Source organism: Mobula hypostoma, chromosome 10, assembly GCF_963921235.1.
Source record: "Mobula hypostoma chromosome 10, sMobHyp1.1, whole genome shotgun sequence".
Classification (NCBI taxonomy): domain Eukaryota; kingdom Metazoa; phylum Chordata; class Chondrichthyes; order Myliobatiformes; family Myliobatidae; genus Mobula; species Mobula hypostoma.
In genome coordinates, this window is record NC_086106.1 from 93,476,907 (window position 1) to 93,496,434 (window position 19,528).

A 19,528-nucleotide genomic window follows, 5' to 3' on the forward strand; every position below is an offset into this window, starting at 1 on the left:
TCCCACCGCAACTCTTATTTAACATCCCCCACCCCACGCCTGTGCTGCGCTAGCACTTCAGAATGCTGTGGACTCAATCAGAGATGTCCTTGACCTTGGCACCTGTGAAGCAACATACTGTCTTGGAATCTCATTCTTGTCCATAGACCCTCCTGTCTGTTCCACTAACTAATGAATCCCCCTACCACTACAGCTCACCTCTTCTCCCTCTGAGCCACAGAGCCTACGTCAGTGTCAGTTACATGACCACTGTGGCTTTCCTCTACTGGGTCATCCCCACAACAGTATCTGAAGTGGTATACCTGTTGTTGAGGGAAATGGCCACAGGGATACTTTACATTGGCTGCCTTTCCCCTTTCCCCATCCTGATGGTCATCCAGTTATTTTTGTCCTGCATCTTGTGTGTAACTACCTCCCTTATGTCCTGTTGCTCAACCCCTCAACATCCTGACTAATCCAGATTTCATTCAATTCCAGTTTCATTTCCTTAGCATACTCTCAAAGGAGCTGCAGCTTGATACACTTCTTTCAGGCATAGTTAAGAGGGACACTAGAGTTCTCCCTGCTTTCTCACATCCCACAACAGGAGCATTCAATATTGACTGCTGTAATTGTGCCATAAAAAAAGAAAAAATAAACAAAAAATATCTACCTTTGCCTCTCCTCACCAAATCTTCTATGAGCCAAAGCCTGATCCCCACTTTATTACCGGCCCAGTCATAGGATGGCCAATCTGCTTAAACCTAGCTTCTTTTTATTGGCCCTTCCCAAATGTCGAATTATGCACAATCCAACATCTCTCGGGAACTGTCGTTAGTTGTTGCAAAGTGGAAGTGAAAGAGATCTCAATTATAAGTGTAAGGACCCTTCGATGGGCTAAATGGACTAACTCGGCTCCTATGTCTTATTGTTTTATGGTCTAATATTTGCTCAGCTTAAGCGTAAAGGGGCACTTGGCTGCATTGTGGTCACCTATTAGTACAGAAATTTACATAAGAGTTTCTCATGCCTTTACAGGCAGTTTCATTGCAATTTTCTGCAGTGAATGATCTGTGCAAAGAAGCTGTTTTCTCAGCATACTGCTGTTGTGATTTCTCTACCCTTTCCTGCCAGGAGATTTGTATTGGGAAATGTAAGACAAGTTTTAATTCCACATGGCCTATACACAAGAGGATCCACTGTCCAAGCTAGGTTGATAGACCAGATTGTCTCCCTTGGGAATAGGGAACACTCTAAAAGATGGAGCAGCAGGAGAAGAGCGGATCACAGTGAGGGCCTGTGGGTTCAGCATGGATTAGTCAATTCCATTCCCATTAGATTCAGGATGGGAAAGTCTCAAATCTGCTTATATTCTTATTTGAGATTTCGAAACTTTGAACAGTCTTCTTTTTGGGAATTAAATTTTTCCACACAAAGATACAAGAAATTACTAGCAGTAGCGAGTTCTTATTGTGTGATGACATAGAAGAAAAAAAAATCAGCTATCAGATCCAGGCCCTTTCGAATTATTCTTTCTTACATATGCCCAGTACCTTCTTTTTCACTCTTTTTACTACTAATCTACCACAAGGGATAATTTATACTAGCCAATAATCAACCAATGTATCTTTAGGAATTGGGAGGAAAGTCAAGTACCCAGAGGAAACACAATTGTTCAGAGGGACAATGTGCAAATTATGCACGGATAGCAGCTAAAACCAGAATTCAACACTGGTCAGCGGACCAGTGAGACATCAATACTAACGAATTCATCACCATGCCATCTAAATGTTCATGTTGATATTGAACATAGTATCACCAGGCTTCAAGATCAGTCAGTCATGCAGAAGTAAATTACTTTACAGGTTGTCTTATCTGAAACGATTAGACAAGTTCACAAAATCTGTTTCTAACTGTTTATAACAGATGATTAAGGCTGCGATTTGAAGTTTCAGACAGAAATTTGGAAATTCCACAGGCTATGTACAAAGCTTCTAAATATACCTTCTTCGAATTACTCTCACTGCAATATGCAACATGTAATTTCCCTTTAAGGTCCATACTTTTGAATTGATGTGATAAACTACAGATTTCAGGATCTTCTACAGGACTCAGCGGAACCAAGGTGAAGGGGTGGGAACTGGAGTGAACAGGTGGAAACAGATGGTAAAAAAGCAAAGTTAGCATGAAGTCGGATTGTCAGGAAAGGCAGGATAGGACAAAATTGCAGCCAGCAGGGTGAGTATCAGAGTATTAAGGATGCAGATTCAGAAAGGGTGGCAAATACAGTTTCTCAAAGTATTAGATCTCAATGCATGGAGTATAAGAAATAAGTTGGATGATCTTGTTGCACTATTGCAGATTACCAGCTATGAGGCTGTGACCATCACTGAATTGTGGCTGAAGGATGGTTGTAGTTCAGAGCCAAATGTCCAAGGTTACACATTGTATTGGGATAGGAAGGAAGGGAAAGTGGGTGATGTGGCTCGGCTGGTAAAGAATGGCATCAAATCAGCAGAAAGATATGATATACGATCAGAAGATGTTGAATCTTTGTGGGTTGAGTAAAGAAACTGCAAAGGTAAAAGGACCCTGATGGCAGTTATATACAGGCCTCCCAACAGTAGTTGCAATGTGGACCATAGATTGCAATAAGAAATAGAAATGGTATGTAAAAAGGGCACGGTTATAAGAGTCATGGGATATTTCAATTTGCAGATCAAGTGGGAAAATCGGGTTGGTAGTCCTTCTCAAGAGAGTGAGTTTGTTGAAAGCCAATGAGATGGCTTTTCAGAGCAGTTTGTCATTGAGCCTACTAGGGGATCAGCTATATTGGATTGCCTGTTATGTTACGAACTGGAGGTAATTAGGGAGCTTAAGGTAAAGGAACCCTTAGGAGTCAGTGATCACAATATGATTGTATTCAACTTGAAATTTGATAACTTTAAAGTAAAGTCTGACATAGCAGATTTCAATGGATTGAAGGAAATTACAGTGGTATGAGAGAGGAGTTGGCCAAAGCGAATTGGAAGAAGATGCTGGCAGGGATAAAAGTAGAGCAGCAATGGCATGAGTTTTGGGAAAAATGAGGAAGGTGCAGGATAGATGGATTCCAAAAATGGAGAAATACTCGTGGCAAAATAGTAGAAGTGTGACTGACGAGGGAAGTCAAAGCTAATGTAAAAGCAAAAGAGAGGGCATACAACAATGCAAAAATTAGCAGGAAGATATTCTGAATTCTGAATTTATTTAAATCTTTTAAATCCCACAAAACAAGGGAGTAAAAATCTTTACATTATGACTCCATCACTATGTCCAGATATGTGAATTTATACTCTAATGGCTTGTAAAAAGGCTTGTAAAGCCAGCCTGTTCGTCCTGGCTTTAATGCTGCCTTACTATTTGCCAAATGGACGTAGCTGAAGCAGTTACGAGGAATTCTGCAGATGCTGGAAGTTCAAGCAACACACATCAAAGTTGCTGGTGAACGCAGCAGGCCAGGCAGCATCTATAGGAAGAGGTACAGTCAACGTTTCGGGCCGAGACCCTTCGTCAGGACTAACTGAAAGAAGAGCTAGTAAGAGATTTGAAAGTGGGAGGGGGAGGGGGAGATCGGAAATGATAGGAGAAGACAGGAGGAGGAGGGATGGAGCCAAGAGCTGGACAGGTGATTGGCAAAAGGGATATGAGAGGATCATGGGACAGGAGGCCCAGGGAAAAAGAAAAGGGAGAGAGGGGGGAAAAAGCCCAGAGGATGGGCAAGGGATATAGTGAGGGGGACAGACGGAGAAAAAGGAGAGTGAGAGAAAGAATGTGTGTATTTAAATAAATAAATAACGGATGGCGTACGAGGGGGAGGTGGGGCATTAGCGGAAGTTTGAGAAGTCAATGTTCATGCCGTCAGGTTGTAGGCTACCCAGACAGAATATAAGGTGTTGTTCCTCCAACCTGAGTGTAGCCTCATCTCTACAGTAGAGGAGGCCATGGATAGACATATCAGAATCGGAATGGGACGTGGAATTAAAATGTATGGTGTGGTAAACCATATGTTGTAACTGGGTTAACTGTCTGGACACGCCCCTCTGCTGACTGCCCCTGTGGCTCCTCCCACAGATCCCTGAATAAAGGCGTTTTCACCCTGCTCCTCCCCCTCAGACCAAGGGCAGACACTCAGCGTGGAGGTTACATCTTACTGTGAATAAAAGCCTTTCTGTATTTACCCTACTTCAATCTTTTGGAATTATTGAAGGAGCTTCATGTGGCCACTGGGAGATCCTGCTTTCTCTAGCGGACAGAGTGTAGGTGTTCAGCGAAACGATTTCCCAGTCTGCGTCGGGTCTCCCCAATATATAGAAGGCCGCATCGGGAGCACCGGACGCAGTATATCACCCCAGCCGACTCACAGGTGAAGTGTCGCCTCACCTGGAAGGACTGTTTGGGGCCCTGAATGGTGGTAAGGGAGGAAGTGTAAGGGCATGTGTAGCACTTGTTCCTCTACCAAGGATAAGTGCCAGGAGGGAGATCAGTGGTGAGGGATGGGGGTGACGAATGGACAAGGGAGTCGCGTAGGGAGCGATCCCTGCAGAAAGCAGAGAGGGGGGGAAGGGAAAGATGTGTTTAGTGGTGGGATCCCGTTGGAGGTGGCGGAAGTTACGGAGAATAATATGTTGGACCCAGAGGCTGGTGGGGTGGTAGGTGAAGACCAGGGGAACCCTATTCCTAGTGGCGTGGTGGGAGGATGGAGTGAGAGCAGATGTGCGTGAGATGGGGGAAGTAGGTTTGAGAGCAGAGTTGATGGTGGAGGAAGGGAAGCCCCTTTCTTTAAAAAAGGAGGACATCTCCCTCATCTTGGAATGAAAAGCCTCTTCCTGAGAGCAGATGCGGCGGAGACGGAGGAATTGTGAGAAGGGGATGGCATTTTTGTAAGAGACAGGGTGAGAAGGGGAATAGTCCAGATAGCTGTGAGAGTCGGTAGGCTTATAGTAGACATCAGTAGATAAGCTGTCTCCAGAGATAGAGACAGAAAGATCTAGAAAGTGGAGGGAGGTGTCGGACATGGACCAGGTAAACTTGAGGGCAGGGTGAAAGTTGGAGGCAAAGTTAATGAAGTCAACGAGCTCAGCATGCATGCAGGAAGCAGTTAATGGTTGAGGTGACTAATATTCCTGATGATCTGCCAGGCCTACTTTCTGCACCTGCTCTTTTAAATATCCTCATTGAAGGGAAGTTCACATCCACAGATGCTCTGGGCTGTCCATACCACTCTCTGCAGTGCCCAGCGATCAAGGTTAGTGCAGTTCCCATACCAGGCGGTGATACCACCAGTCAGGATGCTCTCAATGGCCCCTATAGAAAGTCTTGAGGATTTGGGGCTCAGGCCAAATTATTTTCAGTCACCTGAGGTGGAAGAGACATTGTTGTGCTTTTTTTTAACCACACTCCCAGTGTGTACAGACCAGGTGAGATCTTTGGTGATGTGTATACCAAGTAACTTGAAGCTACTCACCTTCTCAAATGCAGACCCTTTTAAGAACCTACAGAGAACAAATAAGAGAATCATTAGGAGGGAAAAGATGAAACATGAAAGCAAGCTAGCAAAGAATATCAAAGTGGATAGTAAAACCTTTGTTCATGTGTATAAAAAATAAAAAAGAAGAGAATTAGATAAACGCCCATTAGAAGCCGAAGCCGGAGAAATAATAATGGGGGACAAGGAGATAGCTGATGAACAAAATAAATATTTCACATCAGTCTTCATTGTGGAAAATGTTAGCAGTGTTCCAGATGTTGGAGTGAGGGAAGAGAAGAGAGTCCAGTTACTATTATAAGGGAAAAGGTCCTCAAAAGCTGAAAGACCTAAGGGTCCATATGTCACCTGGACCAGATGAACTGGACCCTAGGGTTCTGAAGATATTCTAACATTTACAATTCTAATAATAGTTGTCAAAACCCAAGCAGAATCTCAAATTATACATAACAGCACAGTTGCCACTTCCTATTTGCAAATATCCAGTACTAATCTGTTTGTATTGATAGGCTGAACACATCCTGCACTTACACTATCTTATTTTGGCCTTATGATTATATTAACAAATGCACATGTAATGCAGTTAGGACTATTGCTCTAATAACACGTTAATCTAAGCTGACACAGTGAAATATTGAGAGAGTTTATGCTAAGAGCATTGGTATTATTTGGAAGAGATTAAGTTCACACTATATGATTTTGAAGAACAGACGAGTTATCCTGAGCTACAAACAGATTGCTGCAGAAACTCAGTGGGTCCTGCAACACGCATAGGAAGAAAGAAATAATCGTTCAAAATCAGGTCAAGTCCCTGCATCAGGACTGGAGTTATCTTTACTGTCCTGGCTAATATTTATTCCTTAATTGACCATCAGAAAAAAATTGTGTTGTTTTCCACTTGCTGTTTATGAGAGCATGGTATTCTTTCTATCAGGAATTTCTATTGGAAAACCGTATACGTATGTCCAAGATCCTTAACCTTGAAAATTATTGATTTTTAAACATCAGGTGGAAGTCACGAGTAATTAGAATTACTTATAGTGTGGACTTCCTTTCCATTATATGCAGAAAATGCTGAAGGGTCTCGATCCAAAAGGTCAACTGTTTACTCTTTTCCACAGATGCTGCCTGGCCTGCTGAGTTCCTCCAGCATTTTGTGTGTGTTGCTTGGATTTCCAGCATCTGCAGATTTTCTTGCGTTCCTTTCATTATTCCTTGTTTTCTTCTTTTTCTTATCCACACCCCCATTTCGGTTCTGGTTCCTTCATTCTCTTTCTCCCTTAGAAGCTACAACCTATGAACTTACTTTAACAGGGACTCTGCATCTCATGTTCTTGACAGTTATTGCTTATTTATTTATTTTTTTTATTTGCACAGTGTGTTGTCTTTTTCACGCTGGTTGAATGCCCAAGTCGTGTGGTCTTTCATTGATTCTATTATCGATTTACTGAGTATGCACACAAGAAAATGAATCACAGAGTTGTATATGGTGACATATATGTGCTTTGATAATAAATTTACTTTGAACTTTGGGCTTGACTCACTCAAAGGTGAAAGTGAGAAGGCGTTACAATGATTGTATATTTGTTTAATATTCATTGGGATAAAGAATGTTCTCTATTTAAGAAGAAGTTCCCCACAGCTGAATAAAATGATAGCTACTTTTGTATAGCACAGATATATATGTGATAGTGCTGGTGTGTGATTGCAATCTCAGAGGTGAATGTCCTTCTGAATGCAATGAGTTCTCAACTATACTTTCACTGGACTGAGTTGTCAGTATTCAGTTCATATCAAGATAACATTATGAACCTTACAAAATCTGCCACTGATATTTATGTTACAAAGGAACAATGATCTTCTAAATCATCAGCTTCTCAGGCACTGCAGTGATTACTTTCCTCTCAAAGATGACCATATTTGGAAGTAAAATCGGCACAGTTTTGTTTACCTGATTCACACTGAGGAGGTTTGATTTTATGAAGTAAGCACTGAGAAAATGTAAAGGAGCTTCAACGTGATACTGGCAGATTAAATGAATGGGCAGCCAGGTGGTACATGGAAAATAATGGTAGACACTCTCATTTTAATTACTTTGGTGAGAAGAATAGAAAATCAGAAAATCATTATGAGAAGCAATTAAATATTATTCGGAAGGATTTGTGTCTCCTTGAATGTGAAGGATGGAAAGTTAATTTGAATCAATTAAGAAGGCAAATACCTTACCGTTGATTGAGATTTGGAATAAAATGAAGAGCTTAAAAAAACTAGAAAAATCCTGGTTTGGCCACAGTTAGTGTATTGCATTAATTTCCAGCCCCATCATTACAGAAAGGTGGCTTTGGTGGTGATGCGGAGGAGGTTTCACAGAATGCTGCCTGGTTTGGAGGACATGGGCTGTGAGAAGATGTTGGAATAGATGGGGCTGTTTTCTCTAAAGCAGCAGAGGCTGAAGGGAGATTTCATAGAAGTTTATACAATTATATAGGGCATAAATAAAGAGCTAGTATCTTCTTCCCAGGATTGAAATATCTAGTACTAGAGTGCATGTGTTTAAGGTGGGAGGAGAAAAGTATAAAGAAGATATGCAAGGCAATTTTTTTTTTTGCACAAAGAATGGCGAGTCCAGAATGTAGAGTCAGGGTAATGGCAGAGGCAGATAGCATGGGGGCAGTTAATGACTCTTAGATAGACATATGAATGTGCGGAGAAGAGAAAGATGTGGTCAATATGCAGGGAAGCCGGATTAGAGTAATTAGGAGTCATTGGTATATTAGTTTTGCAACAACATCATGGACTGAAGGGCTTGCCCTGTGCTATGCTATGCTGCTCTATGTTCTCTAAGATTGTGCTGCAATCGTACTGGACTTTGGTGAGGCAGCACCCAAAGAATTATGTGAACTTTCCTTCATATCCTCAGTCCCTTCAGGTTGAGGATGGCATGCTTCCATTGCAGTTTGGGGTAGAGTGGTGTAAGGTAGTTGTTGAAGCCAGCATATGCGCTGCACAGATTCTGCCACTGGTAGAGCAGAAGGTGTTTGGTAGGGCACTGGGACTTCTGGCAAACAAAAGGATGACCCTGAATTAACAACAACAACATAGGCTTCACATTGGTCACACTTCCATGAAGTCCACTGTGAGGACTGTTTTAATGAAGATAACTGGGAATCAGAAGCTAATTAACTGCCAGTGAAAAGGGATCCTGGACTGGAGTCATCACCACACTTCAATGAGGCAGGAACATTTCTACCAGCATCTGAAAACTAAAGCCCAACTAAAAACACATGACATGGAGAACAGATAGTTGGGAGAAAGAGCACAGGAGATTCTGCAACAGATTAATAACTACAACATAAGAGGATTCTTCAGTGTTGTTAAAACCATCTACACCTCAAACATATAATAGACTAAAAGTTCCTAACTGTACTGCTGATCCCTGTGATTTGGGCTTTGAACCTGCTTCAGCCATGGTCTCCATCAACTATCTAATTTACCTATGTATCAACCTCATGACTATTTCTCTCATTGGAAGTCCAAACCCTATGATCTCCTACACTCATCTAATTAACCAACCTGAATTCATCCCAGCCCTCCCAGGTGAACCAGACTCTCCCATATTTGCTATAACCTCCATCCGCAGGGCATCTTCCTAATCACTAACTTCTCTTGTTAACCTATCAAGTTGATAGATTCATCAATAACTTACCATCTCAGAAACTTTTGCTTCTCTCTAGTAAAGACTGTTTCAACCCTCCCACTCTCCTCTGCAACTTAAAGCAAATTTGTTTTCTCTCTTTCCCATAACATTAACTTTTTCCACAGCTTCTGCCTGACTTACTGAATGTTTCAGCGATCCACACTTTTTTGATTCTTGTCCTCCAGCTGTTGGTCCTCCCTTGTCCTGAACCCTTGAACTCTAATGTGATGCCAGGTGACACATTTTCCATTGTAAATATTTGCAATGTGTATTTAATTGCAACAATAATTTGCAGTGGAGGCCCCGGCTGAAATTGCTTCTTCACCTACTTAGGTGCTTCAGAATTCCCAGGACTAAATTGTTTGACATCCTTCTTAGAATAAACGATCAGAACTTCATACATCCTGTTTCTTTCCTAAAACTTTCAGCTATTTGACAATTATGAACCTCATATATTTCGATATGTCTCCAGGGCTGACCAAGTGTAATCTAGGGCATTGTGGCAAGCAGATGAAGAAGTAGCAGAAAATATTTCAGTATCTTTGACCACAACAGGTGAAGTACCTGTCTGGCAGCTTATGTTGTTCCTTTACTTAAAGACTATAAGGACAAGACAGAGAACTACAGGCTGGTGACCCTAACATTAGTGGTGGGAAATTACTGAGTGGGACTTCGAGAGATAGCTCCGTCTGTATCTGGAAAGGCAAGATTTGATTGGGGAAAGTCAGTATGGCTTTGTGAGTGGGAAATCATGTTTCACAAATTTAACTGAGTTTATTGAAGAGATGAAGGATTGATAAGGACAGGACAGTAGACATTATTTGCATGGACTTTAGCAAGGCCTTTGACAAGATCTTACCTGTTAGGCTAGACCTGAAGGCTGGGTCACATAGGATCCAGGGTATGTTTAAATATATACAAAATTGGTTTGTTAGAAGGTGGTAGGGGACAGTTGCTTTTCAGATGGGAAGACTGTGACCAGTCATATCTGTATGTCTCAGGGCTCAATGTGGGGCCCTTTGTTATCTGTCGTAACTGTATAATTATAATTTGGATGAGACTATAAGTGGCATTATCAGGACAGCAAGTGGTAGAGCCAGTAACAGTACAATGTTTAAAAGATATCCAGGCAGGTATATGGATAGGCAAGCCTTAGAGGGAAATGGACTAAATGCAGGCAATGGGAACTGGCTCAGGTAAGCGCATTAATTATTATGGATGTGTTGGGATGCAGGGGCTCTTTTGGTGCGGTATAATTCTATGAGATTATGAAGAAGCCACATCAGTTCATCTGATTCCATCCAAGCATATTCAAGAAAATAAAAAATCTCTTCCAACACCCAGCAGAGGGAGAGGCCTTTAATTCTCAGATTGCTTTTTCAGGCATCTGGTATTCAATGGCAGTTCTGTTGTTAGTTCAAGGTTTATAAATGTCCCAGGAGGAACAATCGCAAAGCCAGTTATTGTAAAGGGTGGGAGTAGGGGAAGCTCTAGTCGGGGAAGACTGTTTCACTGGGCTGGTTCTTAATTATTAATCTAACAGTTACTCAGCTCGAAATTACTTGAAGGAAACATTAAAAGCAGAAGATCTGAAATCTGCATAACTTAACAGATAGCATTATATTCATAATGACAACAAATGATAATTTCATTTCTACATGATGTTCTCTCACTAAAGATCTCAGATTTTCTTTGTGTTGTGCAATAATTTTAAGACTTATTTTCATGTCGGTTAGAAGTTAACTTATAGCTGCCTACAGTTAAGCTGTAACAGCAGTTACAGACTCAAGTTTGTTTGTTTAGTTAACAATGATGTATGGTTCACATAATTTTGAGAAGTGTAGTGCAATACATCAAAAGATGAATTTGTTGAAAGAAAACATACTGTTATGTGGTCAACATAGTGTTTGACCTTCCATTACCTCAAGCTCTTTATCATAATACAAATGAAAATAATTAGTTCAATTTCAATGCACATCAGTTTTCCGTGAAACAATTCAAATAAATTATTAAACTCTGGAAAAATTGATGTTGAGTCTAACTAAAATGTACTGAAGGATATGTGTCCATTTAAACTAAATGGATAAAATATCTTCCGGTACTTTGCCTGAAGCAATCAAAATAAAGTTCATGTAATTAAAATTGCCTATACATTTCTCATTTTCTGACCTGGAGCTATTGATGGAGACTTTTTATTGCTGCCTAATAGTCAAGTATATTTGCAGAGCAATGCCCATTATCAAGATAAATACATGATAAATACCAATAAATCAATGGCTTATTATATGTTATAACACATTAATTTACATGAAAATCTTTTGTAAAGAGCAAAACTGCTTACAGTGGAGACAATTTGGAATTTGGTCAATAGTGTAAACAAGTCAATATTTAAGTTCTGCAGCATTAAATTCCCTCTCTTGATTTTCAGTGGCTACTAATAACTTAGAATTTCCCTGCTAAACTTTCCAAAAGCTTGTCGCAACAGTTTTCTGTCCACATAAATCTGATTATTTGGTGTGCCCATGATGCATTAAGTCCTGAGTCAGAGGAAAGAATGGAGCATTAGTCTGAAAGGGCAGCTAGTACAGCTGTTGCCTCACAACCCAAGTTCAATCCTGCCTCCAGTTCTGTCAGTGTAGAAGTTTGCACATTCACCCTGCAGGAGTTTCCTCCTACATCCTAAATCTGTGCATTCTGCAAATTTATTAGCTACTGTAAATTGGTGTTAGTGTGTAAACAAGTACTGGAATCCAGCAGGAGTCAAGAGGAATGTTGGCAGAATAATGTGATGTTGGATTAGGGTCTACATCATTATTTTTCATGTAGTATAACTTTCTTTATGCTTGTCAGAATCGGAATCAATATCAACAGCATATACCATGAAATTCGTTATGTTTACAGCAGTAGTACACAATGAAATGCATGATGAGTAAATATAGAGAAAAAACTGAGTTCAATCAAGTACATATATGTCCGAATCGATAGATGTTTCCGGGTGTTTTAGTTGACAAGTCAAACCTCTTCAAACTCCTAATGAAATACAGCCGCAGTCTTGCCTTCTTTATAGCTGCATCGATATGTTGGGACCAGGTTAGATCCTCAGAGACGGTAGAAGAAGTGGTGAGGTGGTGTTCATGGTTTCAGTGTCCATTTGGAAATTGGATGGCAGAGGGGAAGAGGCTGTTCCTGAATCACTGAGTGTGTGCCTTCAGGCTTCTGTAACTCCTTCCCGATAGTAACAGTGTGAAGAGAGCATGTCCTAAGTGAGTGGGATCTTTAATGATGGACACCATCTTCCCAAAGCACCACTTCTTGAATATGTCTTGGATTCTAAGGAGGCTAATACTCATGATAGAGCTGACTAATTCTACAGGTTTCTGCAACTTATTTCGATCTTGTGCAGGAGGCACCCCGCCCCCACATACCAGACAATAATGCAGCCAGTCAGAATGCTCTCCACAGTATCATAAGACCATAAGACTATAAGACACAGGAGCAGAATTAGGCCATTCAGCCACTGAGTCTGCTCTGCCATTCTATCATGGCCAATTCCAGATCCCACTCAAACCTGCATTCTCACCATATCCTTTGATGCTCTGACCAATCAGGAAACTATCAATTTCCGCCTTAAATATATCCATGGACATGACTTCCACAGCAGTCTATGGCAGAGCATTCCACAGATCCACTACAATCTGACTAAAAAAATTCCTCTTTACCTCTGTTCTAAAATTTTGAAACTGTGCCCTCTAGTTCTGGATGCATCCTCTCCACATCCACCCAATCTAGTTCTTTCAAGATTCGGTAGGTTTCAAGGAGATCCCCACACATTCTTCTAAATTCCAGTGAGTACAGGTCCAATCCCGCCAAACATTCCTCAGATGTTGACCCCTTTATTCCCAGAATCATCCTCATGAATCTCCTCCGGACTCTCTCCAATGACAACACATCCTTTCTGAGATATGGGGCCCAAAACTGTTGACAACACTCTAAGTGCAGCCTGACTAGTGTCTTATAAAGACTCAGCACTATCATCTTGCTTTTATATTCTACTCCCCTTGAAATAAATGCCAACATGCATTTGCCTTCTTTACCACAGACTCAACCTGTAAATTAAGCTTCTGGGAGTCTTCCATGAGGACCCCTAAGTCCCTCTCAGCTGCTGATGTTTCAACCTTCTCTCCATTTAGATAATAGTCCACACATACTTCTTTTACCAAAATGCATTATCATACATTTCTCAACGCTGTGTTCAATCTGCCACTCTTTTGTCCATTCTTCTAATTTGTCTAAGTCCTGCTGAAATCGCATTGCTTCTTCAGCAATACCTACCCTTCCACCTACCTTCAAACTTTCCCACAAAGCCATCAATTCCATTATCCAAATCATTGACAAGCAATGTAAAAAGTAGCGATCCCAATCTGACCCCCAAGGAACACCACTCGTCGCCAGAGCCCCTCTTATACCCACTCACTGCCTCCTGCCTGGCATCCATTCCACTATCAATGCCAATATCTTTCCTGTAAAGCCACAGGATTTTATCTTGTCAAGCAGACTCATGTGTGGCACATTATCAAATGCTTTCTGAAAGTCCAAGCAAATAACATCCACTGACTTCCTTTGTCCACCCTACTTGTTACTTCCTCGAAGAACTCCAACAGATTTGTCAGACAAACTTTCCCTTTACAGAAACCAAGCTGACTTTAAATTACTTCATCATTAATCTCCAGGTACCTTGAAACCTCATCATTAATAATCGACTCTAACACTTTCCCAACCACTGAGGTCAGGCTAACTGGCCTATAACTTCACTCTTAAAGAGTGAGATGAAATTTTCAATTTTCCAGTCCTCCGGGACCATGCCAGATTCAAGTAATTCTTGAAAGATCATGACAAATGCAGCCATTATCTCTTCAGTAACCACTCTCAGGACTCTGGGATGTAATCCACCTTGTCCAGATGACTTATCCACCTAAAGACCTTTGAGCTTGCACAGCACTTTTTCCTTTGTAATAGCAATGACACTCACTCCTGCTCCCTGACACACTGGTACCCTTCTAGTGTCTTCCACAGTGAAGACAGATGCAAAGTACCCATTAAGTTCATCTGACATTACTTGGTCCCCCATTACTACCTCACCAGCATCATTTTCCAGTGGTCCAATATCAATTCTCACCTCCCTTTTACTCTTTAGATAACTGAAAAAACGTTTTGTATTACTAGCTTTATATTATTGGCTAGTTTGCCCTCATATTTCATCCTGTCCCCTCTTATAGCTTTTTTAGCTGCCTTTTATTGGATTTTGAAAGCTTCCCAATCATCCAACTTCCCACTCACTTTTGCTACCTTATATGCCCTTTCCTTGGCTTTTATGCTTTTAACATCCCTTGTCAGCCATGATTGCCTATCTCTGCCATTTGAGAACAACTTTTTCTGTGGGACGTATCTATCCTGTGCCTTGAGAACTATTCCTGGAATCTTCAGCCGTCTCTGCTCTGCCATCATCACCGCCAGTATCCTCCTTCAATCCACCTGGGCAAGCTCCTCTCTCATGCCTCTGTTATTCCCTTTATTCCATTGCAATACTGACAAATGTGACATATTTCTCCCCCTCAAATTGCAGTATCTATTCAATCATATTATGATCACTGTCTCCTAACGGCTCCTTTACATTAAGCTCCATAATAAGATCTGGGTTATTACACAACACCCAATCTAAGATAGCCTTTCCCCAAGTAGGCTCAAGCACAAGTTGCTATAAAATACCGTCTCGTAGGCATTAAACAAATTCCCTCTCTTGCGGTCCGACACCAACCTGATTTTCTGAATCACCTTACACATTGAAGTCACCCACTATAATTGTGAAATTATCCTTATTTCATGCCTTTTCCAGCTCCTTTTGCAATCAATTGCAACCTGTCCCTTTTGCACAGGTCCTACCGGTCCCAGAAGAGGTATCAATTATCCAGAAATCTGAATTCCTGCCCCTTGCTCCAATTCTTCAGCCATATTTATCTGACACCTTATTCTATTCCTATCCTCAATATCACGTGGCACAGGCATCTACCCTTGAGGTCCTGCTTCTCAACTTCCATCCTAACTCCCTGTATTCTTTTCTCAGAATCTCCTCCCTTTTTCTACCTAAGTCGTTGGTACAAATACGTACTTCTGGCTGTTCACTCTCCCTTTTCAGGATATTGTGGATGCATTCAGAAACATTGCAGACTCTAGCACACAGGAGCAAACTACCATCCATATTTCCTTTTCACATCCACAGAATCGCCTATATTTCCCCCTGACTATAGAGTCCCCTATTACTGCTGCCACCCTCTTCAGTTCCTTACCCTTCTGAGCCACAGGGCCAGACTCAATGCCAGAAGCATGGCACCTGGTGCTTCCCCCAAGTAGGTCTTCCTCACAACAGTAATCAAAATAGAGTACTTGTTGTTGAGGGGATGGCCATAGGGGTGCTCTACACTATCTGATGTTCTCCCTTCCCTATCCTGACAGTCACACTTTTATCTGTCTCTTGTAGCCTTGGGGTGACAACCTCCCTGTAGCTCCTGTCTATCATGGCTTCACTCTCCCTAACAAGCCAAAGGTCATCTAGCTGCAGCTGCAGTTCCATAACTCAGTATCTAAGGAGCCGCATTTCGATACACCTGGCGCAGATGTGGCCATCGGGGAGACTGGGGTCTCCTGGAAATCCCACATCTGACACCCAGAGCAAAACACTGGCTCTGTAGACATACCCCTATTCTCTCAAGATTTAAATAAGAAATAAGGAACGCACATACTTAGTTACTTTGCCTCCACCTGTTCTCGCAGAAGTCCTGCTGAGCCAAAGCTCCGAAGACAACTGCTCCCACAATGACCAATCTGCTAGGTGTTACCTCTCTTTTATAGAAACTGAGTTTTTAAAACTCTTCACCTGACCTGCATAGGAACACTTCTGTTGTGTCTGCGCAGTATTACAAACAACAACTCTTGTCGAAAAACTTCGTACTTTTTAAAGCTCTTCGCTGGACCTGTGCAAGGACGCTTTTGTTGCATCTGCGCAGTACTCCAATCAACATTTGAAAAGTTTTCTCACATTTTTGTTGACAAATCAAATCTCTTCAAACTCCTAATGAAATATAGCTACTGTCTGGCCTTCTTTATAGCTGCATCAATATGTTGCATACAGGTTAGATATTGTTTATATGTTTGTATAATCACCTCTTTGTAAATACTCAGTGGATTTTCAGTCATTTGTAATGTAGGTAGCTGAATTATACTTCCGTAACTTCTTTATCTGCAAACTTGAGATGACATGGCAGTGTAACTCAAAACTTTCCTTGCTCAACACACACAAAATGCTGGAGGAACTGAGCAGGTCGGGCAGTATCGATGGAAATGGATAAACAGTCGATGATCTCAGCCAAGACCTTTCATCGGGATTGGAAAGGAAAGGGGAAAATGCCAGAATAAGAAGGTGGGGGGAAGGGAAGGCAGACAAGCTGGAAGGTGATAGGTGAAGCCAGATGGATGGGGGGGGCGGTGGGTGGAAATGAAGCTGGGAGGTGATAGGTGGAAAAGACAAAGGGCTGGGGAAGAAGGAATTTGATAGAAGAGAGTCTCACAGACTGTTCATATCAGAGAAGAGTCCCTTATCTGGCCAGTTTGAACTAGTTTTCAGTTTAAAGAAAGACAAGTTTGTTATTAGAGTGAGTTGCTTACAGTTAGATTTAGTCCACTGCTGTATTACTTGCTCGCAATTCTTTACTGCTACTTCTTTGTATGAAAATCTAATAAACTATTTGTATCCACAAGATTTACACCTCATTCTTGACTTCTAAAGAACCTCTGGACATTATCATCTCCTGATCCAACGGTGGGAACAGAGTTTGTGTTACTGACGGATTTTGTCACAGACATTGGACTGAAGGGCCTGTACCAGCTAAGTTATAATAGTAGGATGAAATGAGGAGCTGGAATGAAAGAATAAGGGATGGATTTTAAGTTCAGTACATTTAAGGATTTCAAATGTATTTGTAAGTATATTGATACACAGGAGGAGAATGTAACTCTGAGGCTCGTCCAGCTCGTATTCATCTAGGGGAAACAGCCTTCAGCCTGCCAAACTGGGTAATCACGTTCATGTGGATGCTGTGTAATGTACCCCCAGTTATAAACCCACAACGCAAACTATCAGACAGTACACCATATGCAATTAAGTGATTGAACTTTCTAAATCTTAATATGGATATAGGGTTAGTAACGAAAATTAAAAAAGGGCTCAATTCAAGGAAAAGTCATAAGTTCGTTGGAGCTCACTCAGTAGTCGTTCTTTCACCATTGATCTCCTCCGAGCTTTGCCGATCTTCAGACCCTCAGATCCCAGTCCACTCCGTCCGGTGGTCTACCAGCTCTCTCCACACGCGTCTTCCCTCTTCATCTCTCCTCGACAAAGGACCGTGAAAATTCCGGCTCCCAGATGCACAAGAAAGAACAACATTTCCTCAATGGCTAACCCCTGCATTCCAAAACCCCGTTATCTCTAGCCATAACCCAAACATTGCTGCTACAGAGAAACCATTACCTCAGCAGTGAACATTACAGAGAAGCCACTACATTAGCCTTAGCAGTGAAACATTACAAATAAGCCATTACAAGAACATAGTATATATTGGCATCAAGATAGGTACAACATCATGGGCTAAGTGTCCTGTCCACTGTTGTATTGTTCTACGTTCCAGGTGTAATATTGGATTAACATTGGCCGGATTTAATCTCAGAATATCTTACAATGATTCTAGGTGCAACATGAAGATGGGTTCCCTTTTCACACCATCACCTATACAAGAAATAATGCTTAAATAGTGGAGAATATTGAATAAAATGACCCACTCTACTCATGAAGGCAGAGGACAGGGCTGAGGTAATAAATGAAGTATTTCCATCAAGGAAAATGCGCTGGAGTCTGAGCAAAGGAAGACATGGACGAGACTCTGGATAGCCAAAGAATGAGATACAGATAAATTCCTCAGTGCAAATGGGATGCACCCTTACTTACTGTGGAATGTAGGGAAGGAAACCGCTCGGGTGTCTGCATTATCTTCCAAATTTTCCAGATTCAGATTGATAATATCACAAATGCTCCAGACTTGTGCAAAAAATATTAGGGACTAGAGCATACAAATATAAGAATTCGGAGCAGAATTAAGCCATATATACCTTCCAGTCTGCTCAATCACCATCAAGATCATGGCTGATCTTCATTTTCCTGCACTATCTATAAATACCTTGATTCTCTTAATAGCTAGAAATCTATTGATCATTTTTATGAAAGATAAACTCAATGATTGAGTATCTACAGCATTACAGAGAAGATCCCATCGTTTTGAATGAAGAAGTTTGGCCTCACCTTAGTTGTAAATGGTCTATTCCTTATTCTGAGATTATGACTTCTGGATCTGAACTCCTCTGCCAGGGTCCACTGAACCAAGCCATGTGTAGATTTCATTGTGATTTAACTCTCGTTCTGAATTCTAGAGAATACAGATTCACTATACTCAATATCGCCTCAAGCAGCATACCACCCATCCACCATTCCGTTGAATCTTTGTCACAGTCTATTTTTGGTATCAAGATCAAAACTGTATAAAAAATTCCATGTACCACCACTATGTTCTATATAATTTTAGTGAGAGACTCTATATAACTTCTTGGATCTATCTATTAACTACAGACCTGTCAATTTAATCTTAGTGGTGGGGAAAGTTCCAGAAACAATGTGGAACAGCATTATTTGTCACTTGGACAGATGTAGGTTTTTGAGAAAAAAGTCAGTCTGGTTTTGTTGAAAGCACATGTGTCTAACTAATTTGATTTTTTTTGATGATAACAGGATAAGACAAATGCAGTTGATGTAATATGTATGGAATTCTAAAAAGGATTTGATCAGGTGACAATAGGCTTGTTGTCAAAACTGGCCGTCTTGAAAGCACAGGAGTGCAGCAGCCTGGTAAGCATTTTGGCTCTGTTACAGGGAGCAGCAGAGGTGAAAGGCTGTTAATTTGGACTATAGGAAAAGTATTGTTGACTTCTCCAAGGATCACTGCCATACTACTGATCTGAATTTGTATGTACGGAGCAGAATTTCTAAATTTCTAGATGACACTAAAGCTGGAAGTACGATGACCTATGAGGAGGACAGTAGAGACGTTGAGGAGATAAAGACAGGTTGGAAGAATAGGTGACAGAAGCAATTCAGCACTGGGAAATGTCAAATGCTAAATTTTGGCAAAGCGAATGAGGAAAGACAATATAACTCAAGGACATAA

General features: G+C 41.2%; 1 long non-coding RNA gene across 1 annotated transcript in view; it reads right to left on the reverse strand.

Annotated features, from left to right (window-relative positions):
• Positions 1-19,528, reverse strand: part of LOC134353374 (uncharacterized) — a 380,430-nt gene that overhangs the window by 154,203 nt on the left and 206,699 nt on the right. The window contains exon 2 of the long non-coding RNA XR_010019602.1: positions 5,486-5,513. This is a non-coding gene — a long non-coding RNA (uncharacterized LOC134353374). The remainder of the gene's footprint in view (positions 1-5,485; positions 5,514-19,528) is intronic.